Below are 24664 nucleotides of genomic sequence, written 5' to 3' on the forward strand. Positions count from 1 at the left end.
AAGACAGTCTCTTCAACAAATCGTGCTGGGAAATATGAACAGCTACATGCAAAAGAAAGAAACTGGATCACATTCTTATACCATACACAAAAATAAACTCAAAATGGATTAAGGACTTAAATGTGACACCTGAAACCATAAAAATCCTAGAAAAGAACACAGGAGGTAATTTCCCTGACATCAGCCATTGCAACTTTTTTCTAGATATGTCTCCTAAGGCAAGGGAAACAAAAGCAAAAATAAACTATTGAGACTATATCAAAATAAAAGGCTTCTGCACAGCAAAGAAAATAATCAACAAAACTAAAAGACAACCTACTGAATGGAAGAAGATATTTGCAAATGACATATCCAATAAAGGGTTAGTATCCAAAATATATAAAGAACTTATACAACTCAATGCCCAAAAAACAAATAATCTAATTTAAAAAATGGGTAGAAGTCATGAACAGACATTTCTCCAAGGAAGACATCCAGATGGCCAACAGACACATGACACATGACAAAATGCTCAACATCACCCATCATCAGGAAAACGCAAATCAAAACCACAATGAGAAATCACCTCACACCTGTCAGAATAGCTAGAATCAAGAACACAAGAAACAACAAGTGTTGGCGAGGATGTGGAGAAAAAGGAAACTTCGTGCAGTGTTGGTGGGAATACAAACTGGTACAGCCACTGTGGAAAACAGTATGGATAATTCAAAAAATTAAAAATAGAGCTACCATAAGATCCAGTAATTCCTGTAGTGGATATTTACCCAGAGAATATGAAAACACTAATTTGAAAAGATATATGCACCCCTATGTTTATTGCAGTATTACTTACAATAGCCAATTTATGGAAGCATCCAAAGTGTCCATTGCTAGATGAGTGGATAAAGATATATATATATATATATATATATATATACATACACACAATGGAGTAATATTCAACCATAAACAAGAATGAAATCTTGCCATTTGCAACAATATGGATGGATCTAGAGAATATAAGCAAAAAAATCAGTCAGAGAAAGACAAATACTATATGATTTCACTCATATGTGGAATTTAAGAAACAAAACAGAGAAAAAAGAGACAAACCAAAAACAGAATCTTAACTATAGAGAACAAACTGATGGTTACCAGAAAGGAGGCATGGGGGGGCGGGCGGTGAAATAGGTGAAAGGGATTGAGAAGAGTACACTCATCACAATGAGCACTGAGTAATGTACAGAATAGAATCACTATATTATACACCTGAAACCAATATAACACTGGATGTTAACTATACTGGAATTAAAATCTTAAATTTTTTTAAACTTAAATTTAAAACGAAACAAAACAAAATCAAAGTGTCAGCAGGGCCACATCCCCTCCAAAGCCTCCAGGAGAGAATCTTTCCTTGCCTCTTCCAATGTCTTGTAGCTTCTGGTGTCCCTTGGCTTGTGGCAGTGTAACTCCAATCTCTGCCTCCATCTTCACATGGCCTTCCTCTCCAAGTGTCTCTACGATCAATCTGTCTCTCCTTCTATTATAAAGATCAGTATGCAAAACTCAATTGCATTTCTATATATTAGCAATGAACAACCAGAAATTGAAATAAAAATACTCTTTACATAGCATCAAGAAATATGAAATACTTACGGATAAATCTGACAAAAGCTGTGAAAGATCTCTAAAAACTACAAAATACTGCTGAGAAAAAAATCACAGATCATCTCAACAAATGGAGAGATAGTCCATGGATTGAAAAACCCAGTATCGAGAAGATATCAATTCTCCCCAGTTGATCAATGTAATCCCAACCAAGATGCAGCAGGCTTTGTGTGTGTGTGTGTGTGTAAAATTGACAAACTGATGCTAAAGTTGATGTGAAATGGGCAAATCCTAGAATGGCCAAAATAACTTTGAAAAAAAAATTGAAAAGCTAATACCACCTGATTTCAAGACTTGTTATAAAGTTTTAGTAACAAAAACAGTGTGGTGTTGGCATAAAAAAAACCAAATAGATCAATGAAGCAAAATATATATATATATAGTGTGTATTTATATATACACACACATAAACAATATATATACATAAACAATGGATTTTTAAAATACAGACTTCATTTATTAGAATAGTTTTAAATTTACAGAAAAATTGAGAAGATAGCACACAATGTTCCTATATGCCTCTTACCAAGTTCCTCCATTATTAATATCCTATATTAATATAATACATTTGTTATAATTAATGAACCAATATCGATACATCACTATTAACTGAAGTCCATCATTTATTCAAATTCCCTTAGTTTTAACTAACATCTTTTTCTGTTCCAGGATTCTACCCAAATTACACCTCAAATTATTTAGCTCCGACAGTTTCTCAGACTTCCCTTGTTTTTGATGACCTTGACAGCTTTGAAGAGTATTGGACAAGTATTTTGTAGAATGTCCCTCTATTGGGATTTGTTTGATGTTGTTTTCATTAGGCTAGAGTATGTGTTTTGAGAAGGAATACTTTAAAGATAAAGTGCTTATGTTGTATCAATGTTATATACTAGCAACGTGATTTATCTGATGAAGCTAACTATCACCTGGCCTAGATAGTGTCTGTCACTTTTCTCCACTATAAAAGTACTCTTCCCCTCCCCACTTTCCTATACCAAACTCTTCAGAAGGAAGTCACTACACACAGCCCACACCTGAGGAGTGGAGAGTGATGCTCCACTTCCTTAAGGGTGGAATATCTACATAAATTATTTGAAATTCTTTTGCAAGAGAGATTTTTCTCTTCTCCCTCATTATTTATTCAATAATTTATATCAGTATAGACTCATGGATATTTATTTTATACCTTATAATCCAATACTACTTTATTTATATACTGTTGCTCAAATTGGCCATTGGGAGCTCCTTTAGTTGGCTGCTGTGTTCTTTTGACAAAATCCCATCAATATAGGATTTTCTTTTTCAGCACTTCCTTCATTTCTGGGGCTACAAAATACTCTGGGTCCATCATGTATATTTCCTGCCCCAGTCCTAAAATCATCCACTTCTCCAAGGAGCCCTGAATCTTTTTATTGACAAATGGTACTAAAAAACAAGATCTGGGCATTAAGTGTGCATTCATTGCTAATGGAGTAAATATTTGGTTTTAACAAAGGTGCAGGGGCTGGCAATGCAGTAGAGAAAGCAGTCTTTTCAACAAATGATGCTAAAACAACTTTCCATATGTGAAGGAAGGAAGGTAGGAAGGAAGGGAAAAGAAAAGAAGAAAGGAAAAGAAAAGAAAGGGAAGGAAGGGAGGGAGGGAGGGAGGGAGGAAGGGTAGGCTTGAGTCTACACCTTGTTCCAGGCACAAATTTAATCTAAAGAAAGATCCATAACAGAACAGATTAATGAATTGGACTTCATCAAATTTCATGCACTGTTCTTTGGAAAGCACTATTAAAAGAATGAAGAGACAAGCCACATATGGAGGAAAAATGTTTACCTGACAAAGTGTCTATCTGCTTAAAAAAAAACTTTAATCCAGAATTTATATTGAACTCTTAGAACTGATTAAGAAAATAATTCAATTTCTTAAATGGACAAAAGATTTGCACACACCTTCCCAGAAGGTTATATGCATAGCAAATGAGCACACAGAAGATGCTCATCAGCGCTGTGAATTGTGCAAGACTGTTGAATCTCAGATCTGTACCTCTGAAACAAATAATGCAATATATGTTAAGAAAGAAAAAAAGAAGAAGAAGAATGTAGCAGGAGGGGAAGAATGAAGGGGGGGAAATCGGAGGGGGAGAAGAACCATGAGAGACAATGGACTCTGAAAAACAAACTGAGGGTTCTAGAGGGGAGGGGGTTGGGAGGATGGGTTAGCCTGGTGATGGGTATTGAGGAGGGCACGTTCTGCATGGAGCACTGGGTGTTATGCACAAACAATGAATCATGGAACACTATATCTAAAACTAATGATGTAATGTATGGGGATTAACATAACAATAAAAAAATTAAAAAAAAAAAAAAAGAAGATGCTCATCAGCATTTGTCATAGGGGAACAACAAATTAAAACCAGACCTATTAGAATGGATAAAATTAAAAAGAATGATCATGCAAAAAGTTTGAAAGACTGTGGAGAAACTAGTAGAAATATAAAAGGGTAAAAACTCATTGGAAAACATTTTAGCAGTTTCCTAAAAAGTTAAACAAATATCTACTATATGATCCAGCCATTCTACTCCATGGTGTTTAATAAAAAGACAAGTAAGTATTCATACAAAAACTCGAATACAAATGCTTATTACTTATCTCAGTCCTGAGCACCAGCCAAAAACCTGGAGCCTATACTCAAGAAATTCTGGATAAAGAGACCAATGGATGGATCAAAAGAGAAGTAGACTGGGGGCGCCTGGGTGGCACTGTTGGTTGAGTGTCCAGCTCTTGTTTCGGCACTGGTCATAATCTCAGGGTTGTGGAATAAAGCCCCACATCAGGCTCCACACTCAATGGGGAGTCTGCTTGAGGATTCTCGCCCTCTCCCTTTGCCCCTCCCTGACTCACATGTGTTCACTCTCTCTCTCTCTAAAATAAATAAATATTTAAAAGAGAGAGGGAGAGAAGTAGACTGGATGGAAACAGGAACACATGATGGGTAGGCAGGGAAATAAACAGAAAGATGAATAAATTTGTGGACAAACAATGGTGAGTTGAATGGAGAAATGAGTGGACAGAACAAATGTACAAAAGGATGAAGATTAATGGATGGACAAAAAATGGACAAGAGAAAGGTAGATGGAAACATGGAAAGATGGATGGATGAATGAAGAGACATTTGCATTAGATGGATGGATGGACCAATGGGCAAAGAGTTCATAAGCACTTCAAGGGCAGACTGTTCCTTGTTTATGTTTTTCCAGAGCCCACAAAAGGACAACACATAAGTAGTTAGATACCCAGTACACATTTTTTGAATGAATGAATGAATGAATGAATGAGGTACTGGGTTATTATGGAAAGAGTTTTGAACTAAGAGTCAGAAAATCTGATTTCCATCTCTGTATCCTCCAGTTGTCTATGTAAACATGAGCAACTTAACTAAACACCTTCAATCTACACTTCTGTAAAATGGGTAGACTGGATTAAATGATTTCCAAGGTCTTTTCCAATCACTCTGTGTTCCCTGATTTGAAGCTGCCCAAATTGAAGACAAGGCTATGGGATAGGAGGAGGAGTCACAGTGAAGCAAATGTGTGTTTATTTACAACTCATCCTAATGCAGAGCCGATTCCAGATCCCTGCCAACGATGGGGGAGAAAAGTTAACACACTCCAGATTAGATTCTGTGCAAACTGTCTGGCTTGGAGCCTTGTGGTGGAAATGAAAGACAGGCTGATAGTAGAGCCTGAGGGGTAATTAAGAGGGTTATTGTGAGGGTGTACCCTCCCCAAGTTGAAAGGAAGGAGGGAAGGGCCAGACCTCACACTGCCTCCCAGGGACCTTGGCTGACGGCCAAATGCACTCTATCCAGAAGGATGGTTGTTTGTTCACAGAGCACGTGGCCTGTCCTGCCAGAGTCACACCTGGACTCCTAGCATGCTCTGGAGTACTAATTGTGCCGAGAGCACATCCATCATTAGTTACAGACTGGTATGTGCCAGGCACTGTCTATGTATCACCTCATCACTTCTCCCAACAACCCGGGGAGGCAAGAGCGATGATCCTCACCTCATGGAGGAGGACAGCGTGGCCAGTAAGTGGCAGGTGGAGAACCTGAACCCAGAGGACGTTGGCTGCCTGTCTGTGGACAGCCGCCCTGAACTGGTCAGGTAACAATGCAGAGACTTCAGACTTCATGCCACACCCACTGCAGTGACACCTGCTGGAGTTTGCCTGATGCCTCTGCAGTGTGCTTTCACACTCATTCAAGCCTACAGTGTGATCCATCACTCCCATTGTGTAGGTGGGGACCCTGAGACTCAGACTGACAGGTGAGTGAGCCAGCCACGGTCACACAACTTGTAAAGGGTGAATCTGGGATTCCCTCTCGGAGAACTGGAGTCGAGGGCCAGGGCTCCTAACTAGTGGATTAATCTATTCCCATGTGGTAGCTGGAATGGACATCTGTGGATTTTGCCTAAACATCCATTCTACCTACCTCTGGTAACAGCATCTGAATTTTCTTGAGGAATCACATCCAGCACACTCCACCACCCGCCACCTCAGTCCATGTGATTTGGGTGGTACTGATAGGCCTGGTGGGGGGGGTGGGGGGTGCAGGGGAGGAATGCAAAATGGAATAGTCCCCCTATTTTGAACTGGCAGAAGAACAACTGTGGTTCACCCTAGGCTCTCCTGAGCTGCAGGGACCAGGCCCCCATGTTCTGCTCTGCCTGTGCCCTTGAGAAATAAACACAGCTGCCAGAAAACAGGACGCTTCAGCTATGGCTAATCCTCAGGCACAAGACAAGCAGGAACTCAGAGGTGCCCTGCGATGCGAAGTGTTTTCCAAAAACGTCAGCAAATACACAGAGCAAGGAGGGAAGGGAGAGCACAATGCAAATACACAATCAGGCTTCAGAGCACGAATAAAGGCTGAACACACAGACCAGCGCCAACCTTCTGGACGCCCACCTCCCCCTTCCCTGCGGCCTTGCCTCCACTGCCCTCTAGTGGCCAGACAGGGACACGCCCGCGGGTTTAAACCGAGTTCCCAGGGCGGGAAGGAGGTAAAGGGGGGCTCCAGTGAGGGAGGATCACAGGGCTTGGAGCCTCTCAAAGAAACCAGATCCCCTCCTCTCCATCCCTCAGCCACTGGCCTCGTTCAGCCTCTCCTTCACCTCTCCCTGGCACCTCCCTGGCACCCAACAACCTCTCCTCACTGGTTTTAATAAAAATAATCAACAGCCTAGTGAATGCTGTGCTGAGCGCTTACACACATTATCTCCCTGAATTCTTACAACACCCTCTGGAGGTGGGCAGCGTCCCGCCTAGAGATGAGGAAACACACAGAGGCTCACAGGAGTTAGGAAACTTATCAAACACCACATGGTACCTACAAGTAGAAAAGAGTACTGACCACTGATGGGTTGAGTTTTTTGAGGAAGAGGGTGATAAAACATTCTAAAATTGGTTGTGGTGATGATTGTGCAGCTCTGTGAAAATACAAAAACCCACTGAATTGTACTGCATGTGTTAGCTTCCTATTGCGGCTGTAACAAATGACAAGTCAGCGACTTCAGACAACACCAATTTATTCGTTCATAGTCTGAAGGCCAAAAGTCTAAAATCAAGGTGTTGGCAGGGCTGTGTTCCTTCTGGAAGCCCAGTGAGGCATCTATTTCCTTGCCTTTTCCAGCTTATTGAGGCTGCCTGTACTCCTTGGCAATTGGCCTCTTCCTGTATCTTCTGTGTGTGTCACTTAAACCCCACCTCACATTACACCTGACCACCTTCTCCACAGCCCAGAACACAGCCACCACCTCCGCTTTGTTCCAAGCTGCAGCACCCCTTCTCACAGGTCCTCCCCCCCACACACCCTCTGTATTCAAGACTTGCACTAAGTCCACCTCCTCTCCCTTCAATCCTTCCCCAGGCTTCTCCGCTAACAGGAGCTTTACCCTCCTCCTACTCTTACTTCCCCCGCTGGTGTGCACGGCTCTGACTGAGGCTCCACGTGTCCACATGCACACATACCCATCACGGCCCCGAACGGACTGCAACAGAAAGCAGATGCAGTATTTCTCCTCTGAACCCCCCACCACGCCCGAGTGTGACAGAGAAGTCTCCTCTCTTCCTTCCCATCATTGCAGAGTCCATGATGAACGGGGCTCGCTCAGCTCCGGCATTTAGAGCCAAGAAAGCTGACAGACCACTGCCACGTCTCTGCGGCCAGCCCGTGTTCTCCTCAGAAGCTGCTCCTCCTTGAGGAGAAGGGATGTGCTAAGCATCTCCCGTGCGCCAGGGGCTGTGCTGGACCCTTTACAAACATGTTATGTCCTTTGATTCTCCAAACAACCCAAGGAGAGGAGGATTTGTCATCTGCACTTTATGGATGAGGAAAGTGGGCTCTGAGCCATCACTGCTGGAGCCAGATTCAAAGCCGTTCCGCTCACCCACGAAGCCAGCCTTCTTTTCATTCTATTGCAGGGTCAGAGGGAGCAAAGAAGGCAATACTTACCCACACATAGGTGTTTCTGAGTGTGCAAAGCACTTCCAGGTGTGCGATCTCTACTCCCCTTCTGAAAGATAGGACCTACCTTTTAACCCTGTGCATGGGCTTTTTCCCTTCCAAAGAAGGAAGACATTTCGTGGTCCCTTTTGTGATTAAAACCCTTAGGGAGTAAAATACATCTTTGAAACAGGAAAGGGAGTAAGGGCTTAAATAAAAGGCCACTGACACATCACAGCCAACCAGCTCATAATACACACACACACACACACACACACACTCTGGTACCGCCCAGAACTGGTCTCTCCTGCTTCTTCCGCTGCTATTCCACACTGCACTCTTCTACTGAGGAGAGCTTATCCTGCTCTCCTTGGAACTAACTGCTTCGGGCTCATTGAATGTCACTACCTCTGGCTAGGACTCTGCCTCACTGCTCTGGTCTCCCAGTTGCCCACACCAGGCCCTCTGCCAGGATCCCAGTGACTCAGCTTCATCCCCACACAGGTTAGCATGAAGGAACTAATCCACAAGGCACAGGCATATATCTCACACCTAATATTTGAGATTTTATTTATTTATTTGAGAGAGAGTGAGAGCAAGAGAGGACACACACACAGAGGGAAAGAGAGAAGCAGACTCCCCACTGAGCAGGGAACCCAATGTGGGGCTCAATCCCAGGAGCCTGGGATCATGACCTGAGCCGAAGGCAGATGCTTAACCGACTGAACCACCCAGGCCCCCCCCCCTCACACCTAATATTTGTCATGATAAATGGGTTCATCCTTCCCTGGATTTTAGGCTACAAAGATACTTGGGTCTCAGCAAAACACTAGGAATAACACCAAAAAACAAAGCAAAATAAAACAAAACAAAATGCCATCCCTCCTAGCTTACTAGCTAAAAATTTAGAGGAGAAATGATGGGATATGCCTAAGGTGACCAATCAATAAATAGCCAGATGTGGGGTACCTGGGTGGTTAAGAGTCTGACTCCTGATTTCAGCTCAGGTCGTGATCTCAGGGTCATGGGATTGAGCCCTTGTCGGACTCCATGCTCAGCAGGGAGCCTGCTTAAGAATCTCTCATCCCCCCACTTCCTGTGTTCTTTCCCTCTGCCCCTCTCTCCTCCACTCCCCACTGCACACACTCTCTCTCTCTAAAAATAAAATAAATGAATAAATAGCCATATGTGACTGTGAAGAAATTGGACAACTGACCAAACTGTAGAGTTCTGAGTCTGAGTCACTGTATCTCATTTCTCTGGCAGAGCCTCAAGCTCCAAACTCTTTCTTGGCTGCTCTCTAGGGCTGCATATCAAGCCATCTAGGATTGTGTAGGCAAAGAAAGAGGTGGCGGACCCTGACCTTGACAGCCACAAGCTGAGGCTTTCTTCACTAATGTGTGTATTAATAATTTTCCTGTTGGCAGCTGCCTGGGTGGCTCAGTTGGTTAAGCGACTGCCTTCGGCTCAGGTTGTGATCCTGGCGTCCCAGGATCGAGTCCCACGTCGGGTTCCCAGCTCAGGGGGGAGTCTGCTTCTCCCTCTGACCCTCTCCCCTCTCATGCTCTCTCTCTCTCTCAAATAAATAAATAAATAAAATCTTTAAAAAAATTTTTTTTTCCTGTTGCTATAATTGCTCCTTTAGTTAAAGGTGATGAATCTCTTCTTAAGTGACAAGGGACAAGGTTTGCTACTTTTGCCTATCACACATCCAGAAAAAGAAAATAAACGAATCCATATTGATGGGAAATTGCTGTTAATAGATCAAATAATACCTGGACCAAACCCTTGAAACCACCAACAGAATTAAGTCTGCAGAAAGCCACATAGCCCATAGTTAAAGATTATTGGTAAAAAACACAGGATGCTTTGCTTAAGAGAATGACAATGTAGCCCAAGGGAATAAAAAATAAAATAGGCTGCACAGTCATCATAGTCACAAAGGTGAAGGGCCTCTGCTTTTGCTAACAAAAATAGTACACGTTGCTGAGATGTTTTGCCAACCCAGACCAGGGAAAGGAACCACTCACCACCCGACCACAATCTTGATGAAACAAAATAGACTAGTGCCAGAAAGACAAGTCAATCAATCTTAAAGTTTACCCAATCTCTGGCCAATCAGAAGAACCCATGACCCCAAGCCCTTACCCTTGACTTTTGCCCTTAAAAATCCTCACTTACAAGCCACTGGGGAGTTTGGGACTGTTCTGGGTGGTGCCACACCAATAAATAAGCCTATCTTTGTGCACTGCAAAAGCTCGGTGTCAGTTTGTTGTTGTTGTTGTTGTTGTTTTTTAAATTGGCTTGCTGCTCATCAGCAAGACAAACTCTCCTTTGGTTTGGTTATACCCTTTGCATCTCCCAGTGCCAAGGGGATATATACAGAAATGCAGCAACAGCAGGCATCAGAATGGTGGATAACTGCAAAAGCAAGAACAAAGGGGCGCCTGGGTGGCTCAGTCGTTAAGTGTCTGCCTTCGGCTCAGGTCATGGTCCCAAGGTCCTGGGTTGAGCCCCGCATAGGACTCCCCGCTAAGCGGGGAGCCTGCTTCTCCCTCTGCCTGCCGCTCCCCCTGCTTGCACATGCTCCCTCTCTCCTGTCAAATAAATAAATAAAATCTTTAAAAAAAAAAAAAAAAGCAAGAACCAAAACATCTCAGTTTTGGTTCATTGACCTTTCACAGAAACATGAGAATAAGTGTTCCCCCAGCATCTGAACAGCAATATCCTGCCAACATAAAGTGATAGTGAGCTAGTTTAGAACATTCTTCAGGAAAGGTGGGAAGGAGCTGTTCTCAGGGCAGGAGCAAAGTCAGTACTCAGCCTGGAGACATGGCTCCAGAGCTCACTAACCTGGGCCAATAGTCAACTTCTTGGAGCCATGGTTTACTCATCTGTAAAATGAGAATGGCCATACTTGCAGAGACAGTTTAGCCCATTGCAATAGAAGAATATAGACATTTGGGGGCACCTGTGTGGCTCAGTCAGTTAAGTGTCCAACTCTTGATTTTGGCTAAGGTCATGATCTCAGGGTCATGAGATCAAATCCCACGTTGAGCCCTGCATCAAGCTCAGTGTTGGGCTCCATGCTCATGGGGAGTCTGCTTGAGACTCTTTCCCTCTACCTCTGCCCCTCCCCTCCATTCTCTCTCTCTCTCAAAAAAAAATAAATCTTTTTTTAAAAAAAGAAGAAAATAGACTTTTAGACAAACCTGATTCTGAATACTGTCACTTACAGTGTAACCTTGAGTTACTGAATTTCCCTGAAGCCATAAAATGGTGATAATAATTGAGTTTGAGAGAGATCTGTTGGGACAAATGGGTAGCAGCTTATATAAAGTGCTTATTACAGTCCGAGCACATAAGACATGCCCAATAAATGAAAATGATCTATTAACAGTTACTGGATTTTTGCTTACATTTTGGCTACAATATTGCTTACAATTGTATTGAATACTTCCCATGATTTATCTTGTCATACTTGCTTTGTCTACCCCTCAAGAGATTTTTATGAAGATAAAACAAACTAATACATATTTTTATATGCAAATATGAGCACAGGAAAAGTCCTAAAAGGATATACACCAAAATGTGTGGTTATCTCACAGAGCTATGTTTACAGATGACTTTTGTCTTATTTTTGCTTAGCTTCCTTTTCAAACTTTTCTACAAGCTTCACTTAGGCATATTTTGGTTTTGGTTTCTTTTATATGCCAAAATGCTAAAAAACAAACAAACAAACCTACATGACCATTTCTTTTGGAGGTAAGAGATAACAAAAGCTTTGCTTTCTCTTAGGAACTGGTATGTGTTTTTCTTTTTATTTATTTATTTATTTTAAAGATTTTATTTTTAAGTAATCTCTACACCCAACATGGGGCTCAAACTCACAGCTCCAAGATCAAGAGTTGTATGTTCCACTGACTGAGCCAGCCAGGCACCCTGTATTTTTCTTTTTAATAGTAAGAGTTAGCTAACTGGCTTATACCTTCTTTGCTTTGCCAGGGGAACTCAAAGCCAAATTTTTATTTTTATTTTTTTCAGAGCCAATTTTTTAATTCAATCATTCAATTAGGTCCTTAACTCTTTGTATACTTCTCTTCAATTTCTCTCCCTGCCCCAGTCTTGACTTTCATTCTAACTTGTATTTATCTTATCTTGATTTTATATTTCTTATTTATATTTTACTACTTTTCTCAGTGTTTTTCATAAGCCACCACAAACCCCTTATAGAATGAGTCCTGGTATACATACACACACATAAACAACCGATAAATTTCAAGGATTGCTATAGCCCATGTACTTCATTTCACATTTCATGCATTCCACAGAGTTCTTGGTTACAACATTAATGACAGAATTATAGTAATCTTTAAACTCTATTTCTGATATAAAAAAAAAATGTAGGGGCACCTGCATGGCTTAGTTGGTTAAATGTCTGACTTTGGCTCAGGTCATGATCTCAGGATCGTGAGACTGAGCCCTGCATGGAGCCCACTTAAGATTCTCTCTCTCTCTGCCTCTGCCCTTCCCCCTTGCCCCCTCTCTCAGTAAATAAATAAATATAAAAATTTTTTTAAAAATGCAAAACCACAAAATCTCCCTGTAATGACAAAATTTTAAAAGCCTTAGAATTGGGTCAATTTTATTAAAATGCTCAATTCTCAAAATTGTATATATTATATATTTTATATTTCTATAATTATTAAATTTATATATTGTATATATTTTATAACATATACAATTTTGAGTATATCTTTTTTAATTTTAAAAACTCCACACTTATGCCTCCCCTTACCTACCCATTTTACTAAATTTTGATACATGCAAGCAGTAGCAAGCCCAACAAAATCACTCCTGAGGAAAGACGTCAGAGGCACTAATAAAACCACTCTCTCAAAACCCTGGAATAGAATTTCAAGAGGTCCTCAATCAGAACCTAATGCTGCAGCCAGCCAATCATCCCACAGTAACTTTATGCCACCGTTCTCAAATGAGGGGCCTCCCTCGGGCTGGGGAAACAGGAAGTTGGCAATTTCCTACTCCTGGAAAAGATATTCAGGCAGCCAATTTATAAATACTTAAGATGCCCACCAACTCCAAGAGGACAGATCAAATAACACAAAGGAAGGCCTCTACAAGTGCCTTTTCTTCTACATCAGGGCCTCCCATCAGGAGTCAATAGGAAGCCCAAACAGCTTCACAGTTCCTGCTCCCTGACTGCTGCCATATTTACTATCTTCGTCATCACAGGCAAATGCCAGCAGAGGCCTTTTGGGGTGCCAATGGGCGCCACGGTCAGAGACCCACACTACATTTCTCAGCTTGTCCCTATGGAAATCAATACAGAAAAACCAATAAATTATGTTAATAATAAAAGTGTGCATTAAGTATTTGCCTACATTAACTGATTTAACCTGCTTAATAACTCTGTAAGATAGAGACAACATTACTTCATTTTACAGAGAACACCAAGGCACAGAGAGAGCACAAGCCAGTAGGTGACAGAGCAAGACCTGAATGCAGGCCAGTTAACTTAAGAGCTTATGCTCTGAACCCCGATTCTCTACTTCCTGGGAAAACAGTAAAAGCAGCTGATGTTTGTGGAGCACCCCTTATGAATCACATTAATTCTATTTTATTGAATGCCAATGACAACCCAGAAAGGCAGTTTTCTTTTTAAATTTCTAATTGCAAACAGTAAAATTAGCTTCTTTTCATGTATAGTTCTATGAGATTTTAAACATGCATGTATTGGGCGCCTGGGTGGCTCAGTTGGTTGAGCGACTGCCTTCGGCTCAGGTCATGATCCTGGAGTCCTGGGATCGAGTCCCGCATCGGGCTCCCTGCTCAGCAGGGAGCCTGCTTCTCCCTCCGACCCTCCTCCCTGTCATGCTCTCTCTCTATCATTCTCTCTCTCTCTCAATAAATAAATAAAAATCCTTAAAAAAATTATTAAAAATAATAAAATTAAACATGCATGTATTTTTATAACCACTGCCACAAATAGGATATAGAATAATTTCAACCAAGGAAAGAATTCCCTTGTGGATAACCCTTTGTATTCAAACTCCCAACCCTAACTCCTGGTAACCACTGATCTGGTCTCTGTGCCTGTATTTTTTCCTTTTCCAGAATGTCATACACATAAAATATTATGTAACCTTTTGAGACAAGGTTTTTTCATTTAACTAACACATCAAAGATTCATCCATGTCATTGTGTGCCTCGATACTTCATTCCCCTTCATTGCTAAGTAATATTCCACTGTATGAATATACCACAGTTTGTTTATCCATCCACTGACAGACATTTGGGTGGTTTCCAGTTTTTGACAATTGTAAGTTACTCTGCTATAAACACACACACACACACACACACACACACACAGATGTTTGTGTAAACATAAGTTTTCATTTCTCTGGGATAAATCCCTAGAAGTAGAATTTCTGGGTCACACGATAAATATATATTTAACTTGTTGAAACAATTGCCAAGCTGTTTTCCAAAATGGCAGTACCCTCTTGCATTCCTACGAGAAATGTGAGTGTCCCAGTTACTCGGCATCAGCACTTCGTGTTGTCAGTATTTTTTAATTTAGCCATTCCGATGAGTATGTAATATTTCATTGTAGTTTTAAACATTACTAATGATGTTGAGCATCTTTTCAGTTGCTTATTTGCCATCTTTATATCCTCTATCATGAAAAGTCTGTTCAAATCTTTTGCCCACTTTTTAAATTGCTTTGGTTAAGTTTTATTGAGTTTTGAGAGGTTTTTTTTTTTAAGATTTTATTTATTTATTTGACAGAGAGAGACACAGCAAAAGAGGGAACACAAGCAGGGGGAGTGGGAGAGGGAGGAGCAGGGAGCTCAATGTGGGGCTCCATCCCAGGACCCTGGGATCATGACCTGAGCCGAAGGCAGATGCTTAATGACTGAGCCACCCAGGCGCCCTGAGTTTTGAGAGTTCTTTATGTACTTTAAACACAAATGAGTTTTCTTATGTGTGTTTGCAAATATTTTCTCCCAATATGGGGCTGGTTTTCTACTCTCTTAACAGTGTTATTTGCAAAGCAAGAGTTTTTCATTTTCACTAGGTCCAATATATCAACTCTTACTTTATGGATCAATAATTGTGTTACCCTATCTAAGAAATATTTACCTAACTCAACAGGAAAAAGATTTTCTGCTATGTTTCTTTCTAAGAGCTTCATAGTTTTCTGTCTTACACTTATGTCTATCATCCATTGGGAGTTATTTTTGTAGGCAACATAGGTGTAGGTTAAGGCTCACTTTTTTGCATGTGGATAGTCCAGCACCATTTGCTAAAGACTGTCCTTTGTCCATTGGACCGCCATTGCACTTTTGTCAAAAATCTGTTGACTCTATGACTTTATATTGTATGTATATTTCACTTGTCTATATGACTTTCCTTTTACCAATATCATGCTGTGTTGACAACTGTTGCTTTACAGTATATCTTAAAAACAGGTAGTGAAATCCTCCAACTGTTTGTTTTTCAAAACTCTTTTGGCTTTCTAGTTCCTTTCCATATAAATTTTAGAATCAGCTATATCTACAAAGAAGCTGTCTTAGTCCTTTCAGGCTGCTTTAACAGAATATCACAGACTGGGTGACTTACAAACAACAAAAATATATTTCTCTCAGTTCTGGAGGCTGGGAAGTCCAATATCAAGAACCTGTAGATTCAGTGTCTGGTGAGAGCTGCTTCCAGTTTCATAGATGGCTGTCTCCTTGCCGTGTCCTCACGTGGCAGAAGAGGCAAAGGAGCTCTCTGCAGTGTTTTGTAAGGGCACTAATCCCATTCATGAGGGCTCCACACTAATGACCTAATCCCTTCCCAAAGGCCCCACCTCCAAATACCATCACACTGAGGATTAGGTTTCAACATATGAATTGTGGGAGAGTTGGGAGCATAAATATTCATTATACAGAAGAAGCTTTCTGGGACTTTGATTGGGATTGCTTTAAATCCTTAGGTCAGGGGTGCCTGGGTGGCTCAGTCATTAAGCGTCTGCCTTCAGCTCAGGTCATGATCCCAGGGTCCTGAGATCGAGCCCCGCATCAGGCTCCCTGCTCAGCCAGGAGGCTGCTTCTCCCTCTCCTACTCCCTCTGCTTGCGTTCCTGCTCTCACTCTCTCTCTCTGTGTCAAATAAATAAAAATTTTTTAAAAACTTAAAAAAAAAATAAATCCTTAGGTTAGGGGCGCCTGGGTGGTTCAGTTGGTTAGGTGTCTGCCTTTGGCTCAGGTCATGATCTCAGGGTCCTGGGATCGAGCCACTGGGGCCCTCTGCTCAGCAGGGAGTCTGCTTCTCCCTCTCCCTCTGTGATCTCTCTCACTTTTGTTCTCTCTCAAATAAATAAATAAAATCTTTTAAAATCAATCAATCAATCAATCAATCCTTAGGTCAGTTTAGGGAGAATTAACAATATTGAGTCTTCCAATCCATGAACACAATATGTTTCCATATTTGTCCAGGCTTTCTTTAATTAGTGTTTGGTAATGCTTTAATTTCAATCTCACTATATAAATAAATAGGTGATTTAACTATGGTCATACTTTGTAGTGGAGCCAGCATTCTGAAATAAGTTCCATCTGCCTCCAAGGACATACTTCTTTCCACTAAACCACACTGCCTTGCAAATAGATTGTTTTTTTACCAGTATTTTATTTCTTTGGTTCATTGAAATAATATATGATTTTTCCCCAAGCTATTATTCCTTCAGCTGTTTTTTATCAATATCAGGTTTATGATTAAAATTAAAATAGAAAAATGTTTATAGTATGCTGTTAAGTTAAAAAATGCAGGATATAAAATTTTATCTACGATATGATCCCAACTACATCAAAAATACATATACAGAAAAAAAATTAAAATATATTAAAATGCTTAATGCTTCTGACATAGGCAGGCCAGGTCAAAGAATCCAGAGCAGGTCCCACAGAACCAGCCAAGAGGATACTTGGTTTCCCATAAGATAGAGTCAAATGCAAGGCAGGAGGAAGTGAGAGCAGAGTTTATTGAATAGCTAAGTGATAGAATATAGCAGACAAAGTGTCTGGGAGACTCAAAAAGGGAGAAGTGAGTTTCCCTGTCACTTGGGGTTAGGGGTTTATATTGGAAAAGGGTCCAGGGTATGTGTTCCTTCAGGAATCCAGGGTAGGGTCCGATCAAAGGCAAATGTCAGGTGAACAATAGTTGTTATTCCATAAATCACCGAAGTTAGGGAGTATTGACACCAGTGTCAACTGAGGTTTGTTCGCAGCTAATGTCCTGGAACATGCTCAGGACCTGATTCTTCTTAGAAGTTATCAGGTGTATGGGGCCTATGACAAAACTCAGAGACTATGAGGGGCGCCTGGGTGGCTCAGTTGGTTAAGCGACTGCCTTCGGCTCAGGTCATGATCCTGGAGTCCTGGGATCGAGTCCCACGTCGGGCTCCCTGCTCAGCATGGAGTCTGCTTCTCCCTCTGACCCTCCCCTCTCTCATTCTCTCTCTGTCTCTCAAATAAATAAATAAATAAAATCTTTAAAAAAAAAAAAACTCAGAGAATGATTAACTTTCTTGCTTCCACCTCAGAGTGGGAACATAGCTTCTTTGGTTTACTCAGATGCAAGGTGAAATATAGAACATGAGTAAATGGGGCCTAGCAGAGAAACAGTAGAGATAGAGCCTTTCCAAAATGGAGTCCCTTCAGTTTCCCTATCTCAATTCTGAGTTACAGAGCTGTGGGTAATTGTTAATTTCTTCTTTATATCTGTCAGCATATCTAAATGTGCTACAATGAGCAAATATAATTTCTTTTTTTTTTGCAAATATAATTTCTACTACTTAAAATAACATATGAAGACATGCTCACTGCACAAGATTGATACAAGAAGAATGCTTTATCTGAAACTATTGAGATGATCGTGTGGGTTTTGTCTGTTATTTTATTAATATGGCATTACAGTGATTGATTTTCTTTTTTTTTTTTTAAGGATTTTTTATTTATTTATTTGAGAGAGAGAATGAGATAGAGAGAGAGAGCATGAGAGGGGGAAGGGTCAGAGGGAGAAGCAGACTCCCCGCTGAGCAGGGAGCCCGACGTGGGACTCGATCCCGGGACTCCAGGATCATGACCTGAGCCGAAGGCAGTCGCCCAACCAACTGAGCCACCCAGGTGCCCCACAGTGATTGATTTTCATATGTTGAACAAACCTTGCATTCCTGGGATAAATCCCATTTAGTCATGGATATAATCCTTTTATACATTGCTATTTTCCGTTTGCTAGGATTTTGTTGAGGATTTTTGCATCTAGATTCACAGGAGATACTGGTCAATAGTTTTCCTTTCTTGTGGTGTTTTTCGCCGGCTTTGGTATCATGGTAATACTGGCCTCATAGAAAGAGTTGGGAAATATTCCCTTTTCTTCTATTTTTCAGAAGAGTTTGGGAAGAATTGATGTTAATTCCTAAATGTTTGGTAGAACTTACCAGTGAGGCCATTTGGATGTAGGTTTCTCTTTATGGGAAGGTTTTGATTATTAATTCAATGTTTTTGTTGTTATAGGTCTATTCAAGGTTTCTATTTGTTCTTGAATCAATTTCAGTAGTTTGCATGTTTCTAAGAACTTGTCATCTATGTTAGTTAATTTGTTGGCATACAGTTGTTCATAGTATTCCTTGTAATTCTTTTTATTTCTATAATGTCAGTAGTAATGTCCCGATTTTCATTTCTGATTTTAGTAACTTGATTTCTCTCATTTATGCTTGGTCATTCTAGCTAAAACTTTGTCAACTTTGTTTCAAAGAACAGACTTCTGTTTTCCTTGATTTTCTTTATTGTTTTTCTACTCTCTATTTCATTTACTCCTATTATTCATTAATATGTCCTTCCTTCTGCTTACTTTGGGTTTACTTTGCTCTTTTCCAGTTTTTTAAAGTAGAAGATTAAGTTATTGACTTGAGATTGTTCTTCTTTTCAATATAGACATTTACAGCTATAGATTCGTCTCTAAGCAATGCATTAGCTGTATCCCAACAGTAATTAACCTTAAATAGAAGAATTTCAAGTTTTTTATTATTAAAAATTTTTAAATATAGTTTAAAAATTTTTTAAGAGTGTAACATTCCCAAAAACAATAAAGCTATATTGAAAAATAAAAGTCTGAGGGAATTCTTTTGTAAAATGAATACTCTTCTCTCAATTTTCCATTTTCAAGTTCTGTTTTTTTTAGCAAAGCATAAGTATTTTGATAATTCCCTAAATTACATGAGGAATACATTTGTTTAGGTTTATATATAGGAAAAAAATCAAACAAAATACACATTACTAGAGATGGTCTATGGATGATGATACCACAGGTGAGTCTTCATTTCTCCTACTCCTTTGTATTTAAAAAATGTCTTTATAATGGAAGAATTCAGTTATAAAAATGTAAAATATTTTTCTTAAATAACTTTCCTTGATACCTGATACTTTTCAAACCCTTTGCTCCCTTATTACTAGCAGTGACAGTCATAACATAAACCTGTCTTAAGGAGACAAATTCTTTCATGCTAATGCTGCTGAAGTAGCAATGTGCAGAGATGAAAACATATGACACTTGGTAAGTCCTGATGACTAAGGATGAAAGATACAAAGTTCTCTTTAAAGTAGAGGGGGTTTCAGTCACCTGTCTCTATTCCAGCAACATCAATAAAATGATCTTCTGATGTTGATGCCTGAATTTTCCCATCATGGCTAAAATTGATGGTCCTTACAGGCCAATCTGGCCCATAATACAGGGTGCAAAAAGGACACATTAGAATTCCTAAGGCATAAAGAATTAGAAGAAGGCATCCAGGATGAAATAAAACTAATTACCCAATAAGCAAAGTACTAGCAGATTTGCTTACCTAGAAATGCATTGTACCACACTGACTCATCCACATCCCAGAGGCTGACCAAAGTATCTGCACTTCCTGTAGCAAAATAATTCTCCCTGGATCAAACCACATAGGAAGGGCATTAATGGACTGCATAGGCTTTGGTGCTAGATAGCTGAAAAACAAGACAGACAGCAGTAAAAGGATTGTGACACTAAGAAGATAATAAGAACCCCTGAAGAAAACCAAAGTAAAACAATAGAACAAATACGAAAAACCATAATTCAAGAAAGCTTTACCAAAAAAAAAAAAAAAAAAGATTTCAAGCTACATATTGAAAGAGCATACCACTTACCTGAGAATGTGAACCCAAAACAACCAACATCAAGACATAAACTAATAAAGGGCACCTGGGTGGCTCAGTTGGTTAAGCGACTGCCTTCGGCTCAGGTCATGATCCTGGAGTCCCTGGATCGAGTCCCGCATCGGGCTCCCTGCTCGGCAGGGAGTCTGCTTCTCCCTCTGACCCTCCCCCCTCTCATGTGCTTGCTCTCTCTCATTCTCTCTCTCTCAAATAAATAAATAAAAAATCTTTAAAAAAAAAAAAAAAAGACATAAACTAATAAAAATACTAAAGTTTAGGGGCTCCTGGGTGGCTCAGTCAGTTAAGCGACTGACTAGACTTCAGCTCAGGTCATGATCTCAGTGTTGTGAGATCAATTCCCATGTTGAGCCCTGCGTGGGGCTTCACACTGGGCATGGAACCTGCCCAAGATTCTCTCCGTCTCCTTCTGCCCCTCCCCCTGTTCGTGTTCTCTCTCTCTCTCAAAAAAAAAAAAAAAAAAAATTACTAAACTTTAAAGGAAAGGCCTTTGGGCATCTAGGCAAAAAGAGCAGATGTTTTTGAGGGACAGTATTAAACCACCACCAGAATTTTTGACAGCAACACTTTATGCCCCATATCTATGCAGGAAAAAAAAATTGAGAAACATGTTTAAGATACACAAGGTGAAAAATGTGAGTCAAGGACTTCTATATCCTGCAAAACTTACTTTCAAGTGTAAAGGGCACAAATGAACTTTATTAGCAATAAGGAAGAAATCAGGGTGCCTGGGTGGCTCAGCTGTTAAGTGTCTGCCTTCAGCTCAGGTCATGATCCCAGGGTCCTGGGATCAAGCCCCGCATCAGGCTCCCTGCTCAGTGGGGAGTCTGCTTCTCCCTCTCACACTCCCCTTGCTTGTGTTCCCTCTCTCGCTGTCTCTCTCTCTGTCAAATAAATAAATAAAATCTTTAAAAAAAATAATAAGGAAGAAGCCAGGGACTATGATCCCCATGAGCCCTTCCTGAGGAATCTTATCTGGAACTTAATTTGAGCCTCAATAAGATTAATAATTAAAATAGAATAAAACATGGGGTGCCTGGGTAGTTCAGTCCATTAAGTGTCTGCCTTCGCCTCAGGTCATGATCCTGGGGTCCCAGGATTGAGTCCCACGTTGGGCTCCCTTCCCAGGGGGGAGTCTGCTTCTCCCTCTGCCCCTCACCCAGCTCGTGCTCTCTCTCGCTCACACTCTCTCTAATAAATAAATAAAATCTTTTTAAAAAGATAAAATAGAATAAAACATATTAAATATGTTTAAAGATGTGAGTTCATAATACGTTTTTTAAAAACTATCCAATCATCTTTGGAGGTGAGAGAGAGAAAATTTCTTATCTTGAGAACTGATAAAGAGAAAGAATCAAACATTTATCTAACCTTTCAAAACGAAATGCACCACTGAGTAACCAAATAGGAGGAAACATCTGTTTATAGAAGCATTTCTACAAATAAATTAAAAAGAAATTAAAAAATTATATAGATATAGCATGTCATTATTTTGCAACCCCAAATTAATGATCTAGGTGGTGAGCACTAACAATTGCAAGCATCATACCCGCAAAAAGAGACAACCAGACATTACAAGCCTCTGATAAAAGTAGGTAACACCATCTATAGTTTGCCAAAGGGATTAAAACTAAGCCTGATCAAGCCTCTAGATATAGCTGCCAATGTTCAGAACGCATCTAGGAGAGAGGAGCATGTCCAACCACACCAGAAGTATGGACTCTCTACAGGTCAAATGGTCTGGGTTTTTCAAAAGTAAATTATAAGGAAAATAAAGTGACAGAGGAGAAACTTGTAGATTAAAAGAAGTTGACTTTGCTATCCTAGAGAAAAGGTCAGAGCTATCTCCTTCAAAGATTCACTCAAGATGGTCCTAGTCAGGGATGCCTGAGTGGCTCAGTTGGTTAAGCGTCTGCCTTTGGCTCAGGTCATGATCCCAGGTTCCTGGGATCGAGTTCTGCATCAGGCTCCTTGCTCAGTGGGGAGTGAGCTTCTCTCTCTCTCTCCCTCTGTGCTTGCTCGCTCTCTCTCTCTCAAATAAATAAGTAAAATCTTTTTTAAAAGATGGTCTTTAATCAGTAGAAGGGAACTACCATTTATGGATCACAAATATGAGTCCAGCACATTCACCTACAAATTTCCCCTTTAGTCCTTACAATAACTGTCAGATACATTTTTAACCCCATTTTATAGATAGAGAAATGGAAGATAAGAGGGACTAGCCAAAGTGTCAAAGCTATTAAGTGGAAGAGCAAAAATATGTCACGCAGTTTGACCCCAAAACCGCTTAATCTTTTACACAGGCATTAATCATTCACACATCGTATTCAGAATTTTTTTCTATCCACCATGAGCTATACTTTTCTTTATTCAATGAATTTTTTTAAAGATTTTATTTATTTATTTGACAGAGAGAGACACAGAGAGGGAACACAAGCAGGGGGAGTGGGAGAGGGAGAAGCAGGCTTCCCGCTGAGCAGGGAGCCTGATGCAGGGTTTGATCCCAGGACCCTGGGATCGTGACCTGAGCCGAAGGCAGACGCTTAACGACTGAGCCACCCAGGTGCCCCTATTCAATAATTTTTTTAAAGTAGGCTCTACAACCAACATGGGCCTTGAACTTATGACCCCGAGATCAAGAGTCACATGCTCTACAACTAAGCCAGCCAGGCACCCCTCTTTATTCAGTAATTTTTAAATGGACTCATTTCTTTTACTTAAATAAATTTAGCTAATCTTAAGTAATAAATTCAGTGACTCGGGTATATATTTTTTAGTAACCTTGAAAATACACCCCCAATCTAACAGCATTTGTCACACACTCCTCTATCTCTTCTCAGTCCTACCTTCTTATTCACCCCAACCTTCTCCTCACCACAGTCTCTACCCCTCCCCTCTCCCCATCCCTACACCCTCTCTCTCCTTACTCCTCCTACTCCCCCCTTCTCATTCCCACCCCCTCCTCACCCCACCCTCTTCTGCACCATCATTCTCTCCTCATCACCACACTACACTTCTCCATCACCCTTCTCCCTGGCCTAGGCTGAGCCCTGACAGCTCCCCCAAAAGGTCCTTGTCCCCCAAGAAGACACAGACCATTTTGTTCAAGGACTCCAAGGCAAGGCAGGGTCAGTGGCAGCATACACCCTATGCCAGGAACTCTTATGTCTTGCTGTGGATGCAGAACAGCTCAGAATCTTGAGCACTTAGCAGGACAGGCTTGAGATCACTGAGTTCCAGGGGGCCACTGAATCTGGACTGCTCTGGCCCAGAGATAGGACCCCATTGCTGCCAGGACCACCACAAGGAGCACCTCGTCAACAAAATCACTGTGGACCATGGCCTGTTCTCTGGCTGCTTCCATGTGAATGCATGTGCCCAGAAGTGAGGCAGAGGACTACAAAGCCACACTGTGTCCCCAACACACTGAAAATCCCAGCATGCAGCACATGCTCATCTTTGTCCTTTCAAACAATGATTTTGCCTTAAAAAAATTTTTTTGAAAGAGGGAAGCAAACCATAAGAGACTCTTAACAGTAGAGAACAAACTGAGGGTTGATGGAGGGGGGTGGGTGGGGGATGGCCTATATGGGTAATGGCACTTGTTATGATGAGCACTGGATGTTATAGTAAGTGATGAATCACTGAACTCTCTCCTGAAACCAATATTACACTACATGTTAAGTAACTAGAATTTAAATAAAAATTTGGAAACAAACAAATAAATCACTCATCTATTCAAGAAAAAAGTGGCATAATTTCTTTTATTTAGATATAATTCATATAACATAAAATTCACGCTCTAAAGTATATAATTCAGGGCTTTTAATATGTTCAAAAAGTTGTACAGCCATCATGACTACCTAATTTCAGAACACTTTCAGAAATCACCCCAAGTAACCTTTTACCTATACAGTCACTCCTCATTCCCTCCTCCCAGCAACTACTAATCTACTTTCTATCTCTGTGGATTTGCCTTATCTGGACATTTCATATAAATGGAATCACATAACATGTAGCCTTCCTTCACCTAACATAATGTTTTCAAGATTCATCAATGTTATAGCAGGTATCAGTACTTATTCCCTTTCATGGCTAAGTTATATTCCATTGTATTCCATGGATATTCCACATTTTGTTTATCTAATCATCAGTTGATGGACATTTGAGTTGTTTTCACTTTTTGACTATCATAAATAATGCTACTATGAGCATTCATTTTTCTGGGAACATATGTTCAGTTGCATATTTGTAAATA

General features: G+C 40.5%; 1 long non-coding RNA gene across 1 annotated transcript in view; it reads right to left on the reverse strand.

The window, feature by feature from the left end:
- Window positions 1-1328: 1328 nt before the first annotated feature.
- The window catches only part of LOC116632131, a 55934-nt gene continuing 32598 nt past the window's right edge, over window positions 1329-24664 (reverse strand). Inside the window, exons 3-4 of the long non-coding RNA XR_004299344.1 lie at window positions 20055-20199; window positions 1329-1519 (exon numbers count right to left, since the gene is read on the reverse strand). This is a non-coding gene — a long non-coding RNA (uncharacterized LOC116632131). The remainder of the gene's footprint in view (window positions 1520-20054; window positions 20200-24664) is intronic.

The sequence above is a fragment of the Phoca vitulina genome, unplaced genomic scaffold (genome assembly GCF_004348235.1).
Source record: "Phoca vitulina isolate PV1807 unplaced genomic scaffold, GSC_HSeal_1.0 scaffold6, whole genome shotgun sequence".
In the NCBI taxonomy this organism is placed as follows: Eukaryota; Metazoa; Chordata; class Mammalia; order Carnivora; family Phocidae; genus Phoca; species Phoca vitulina.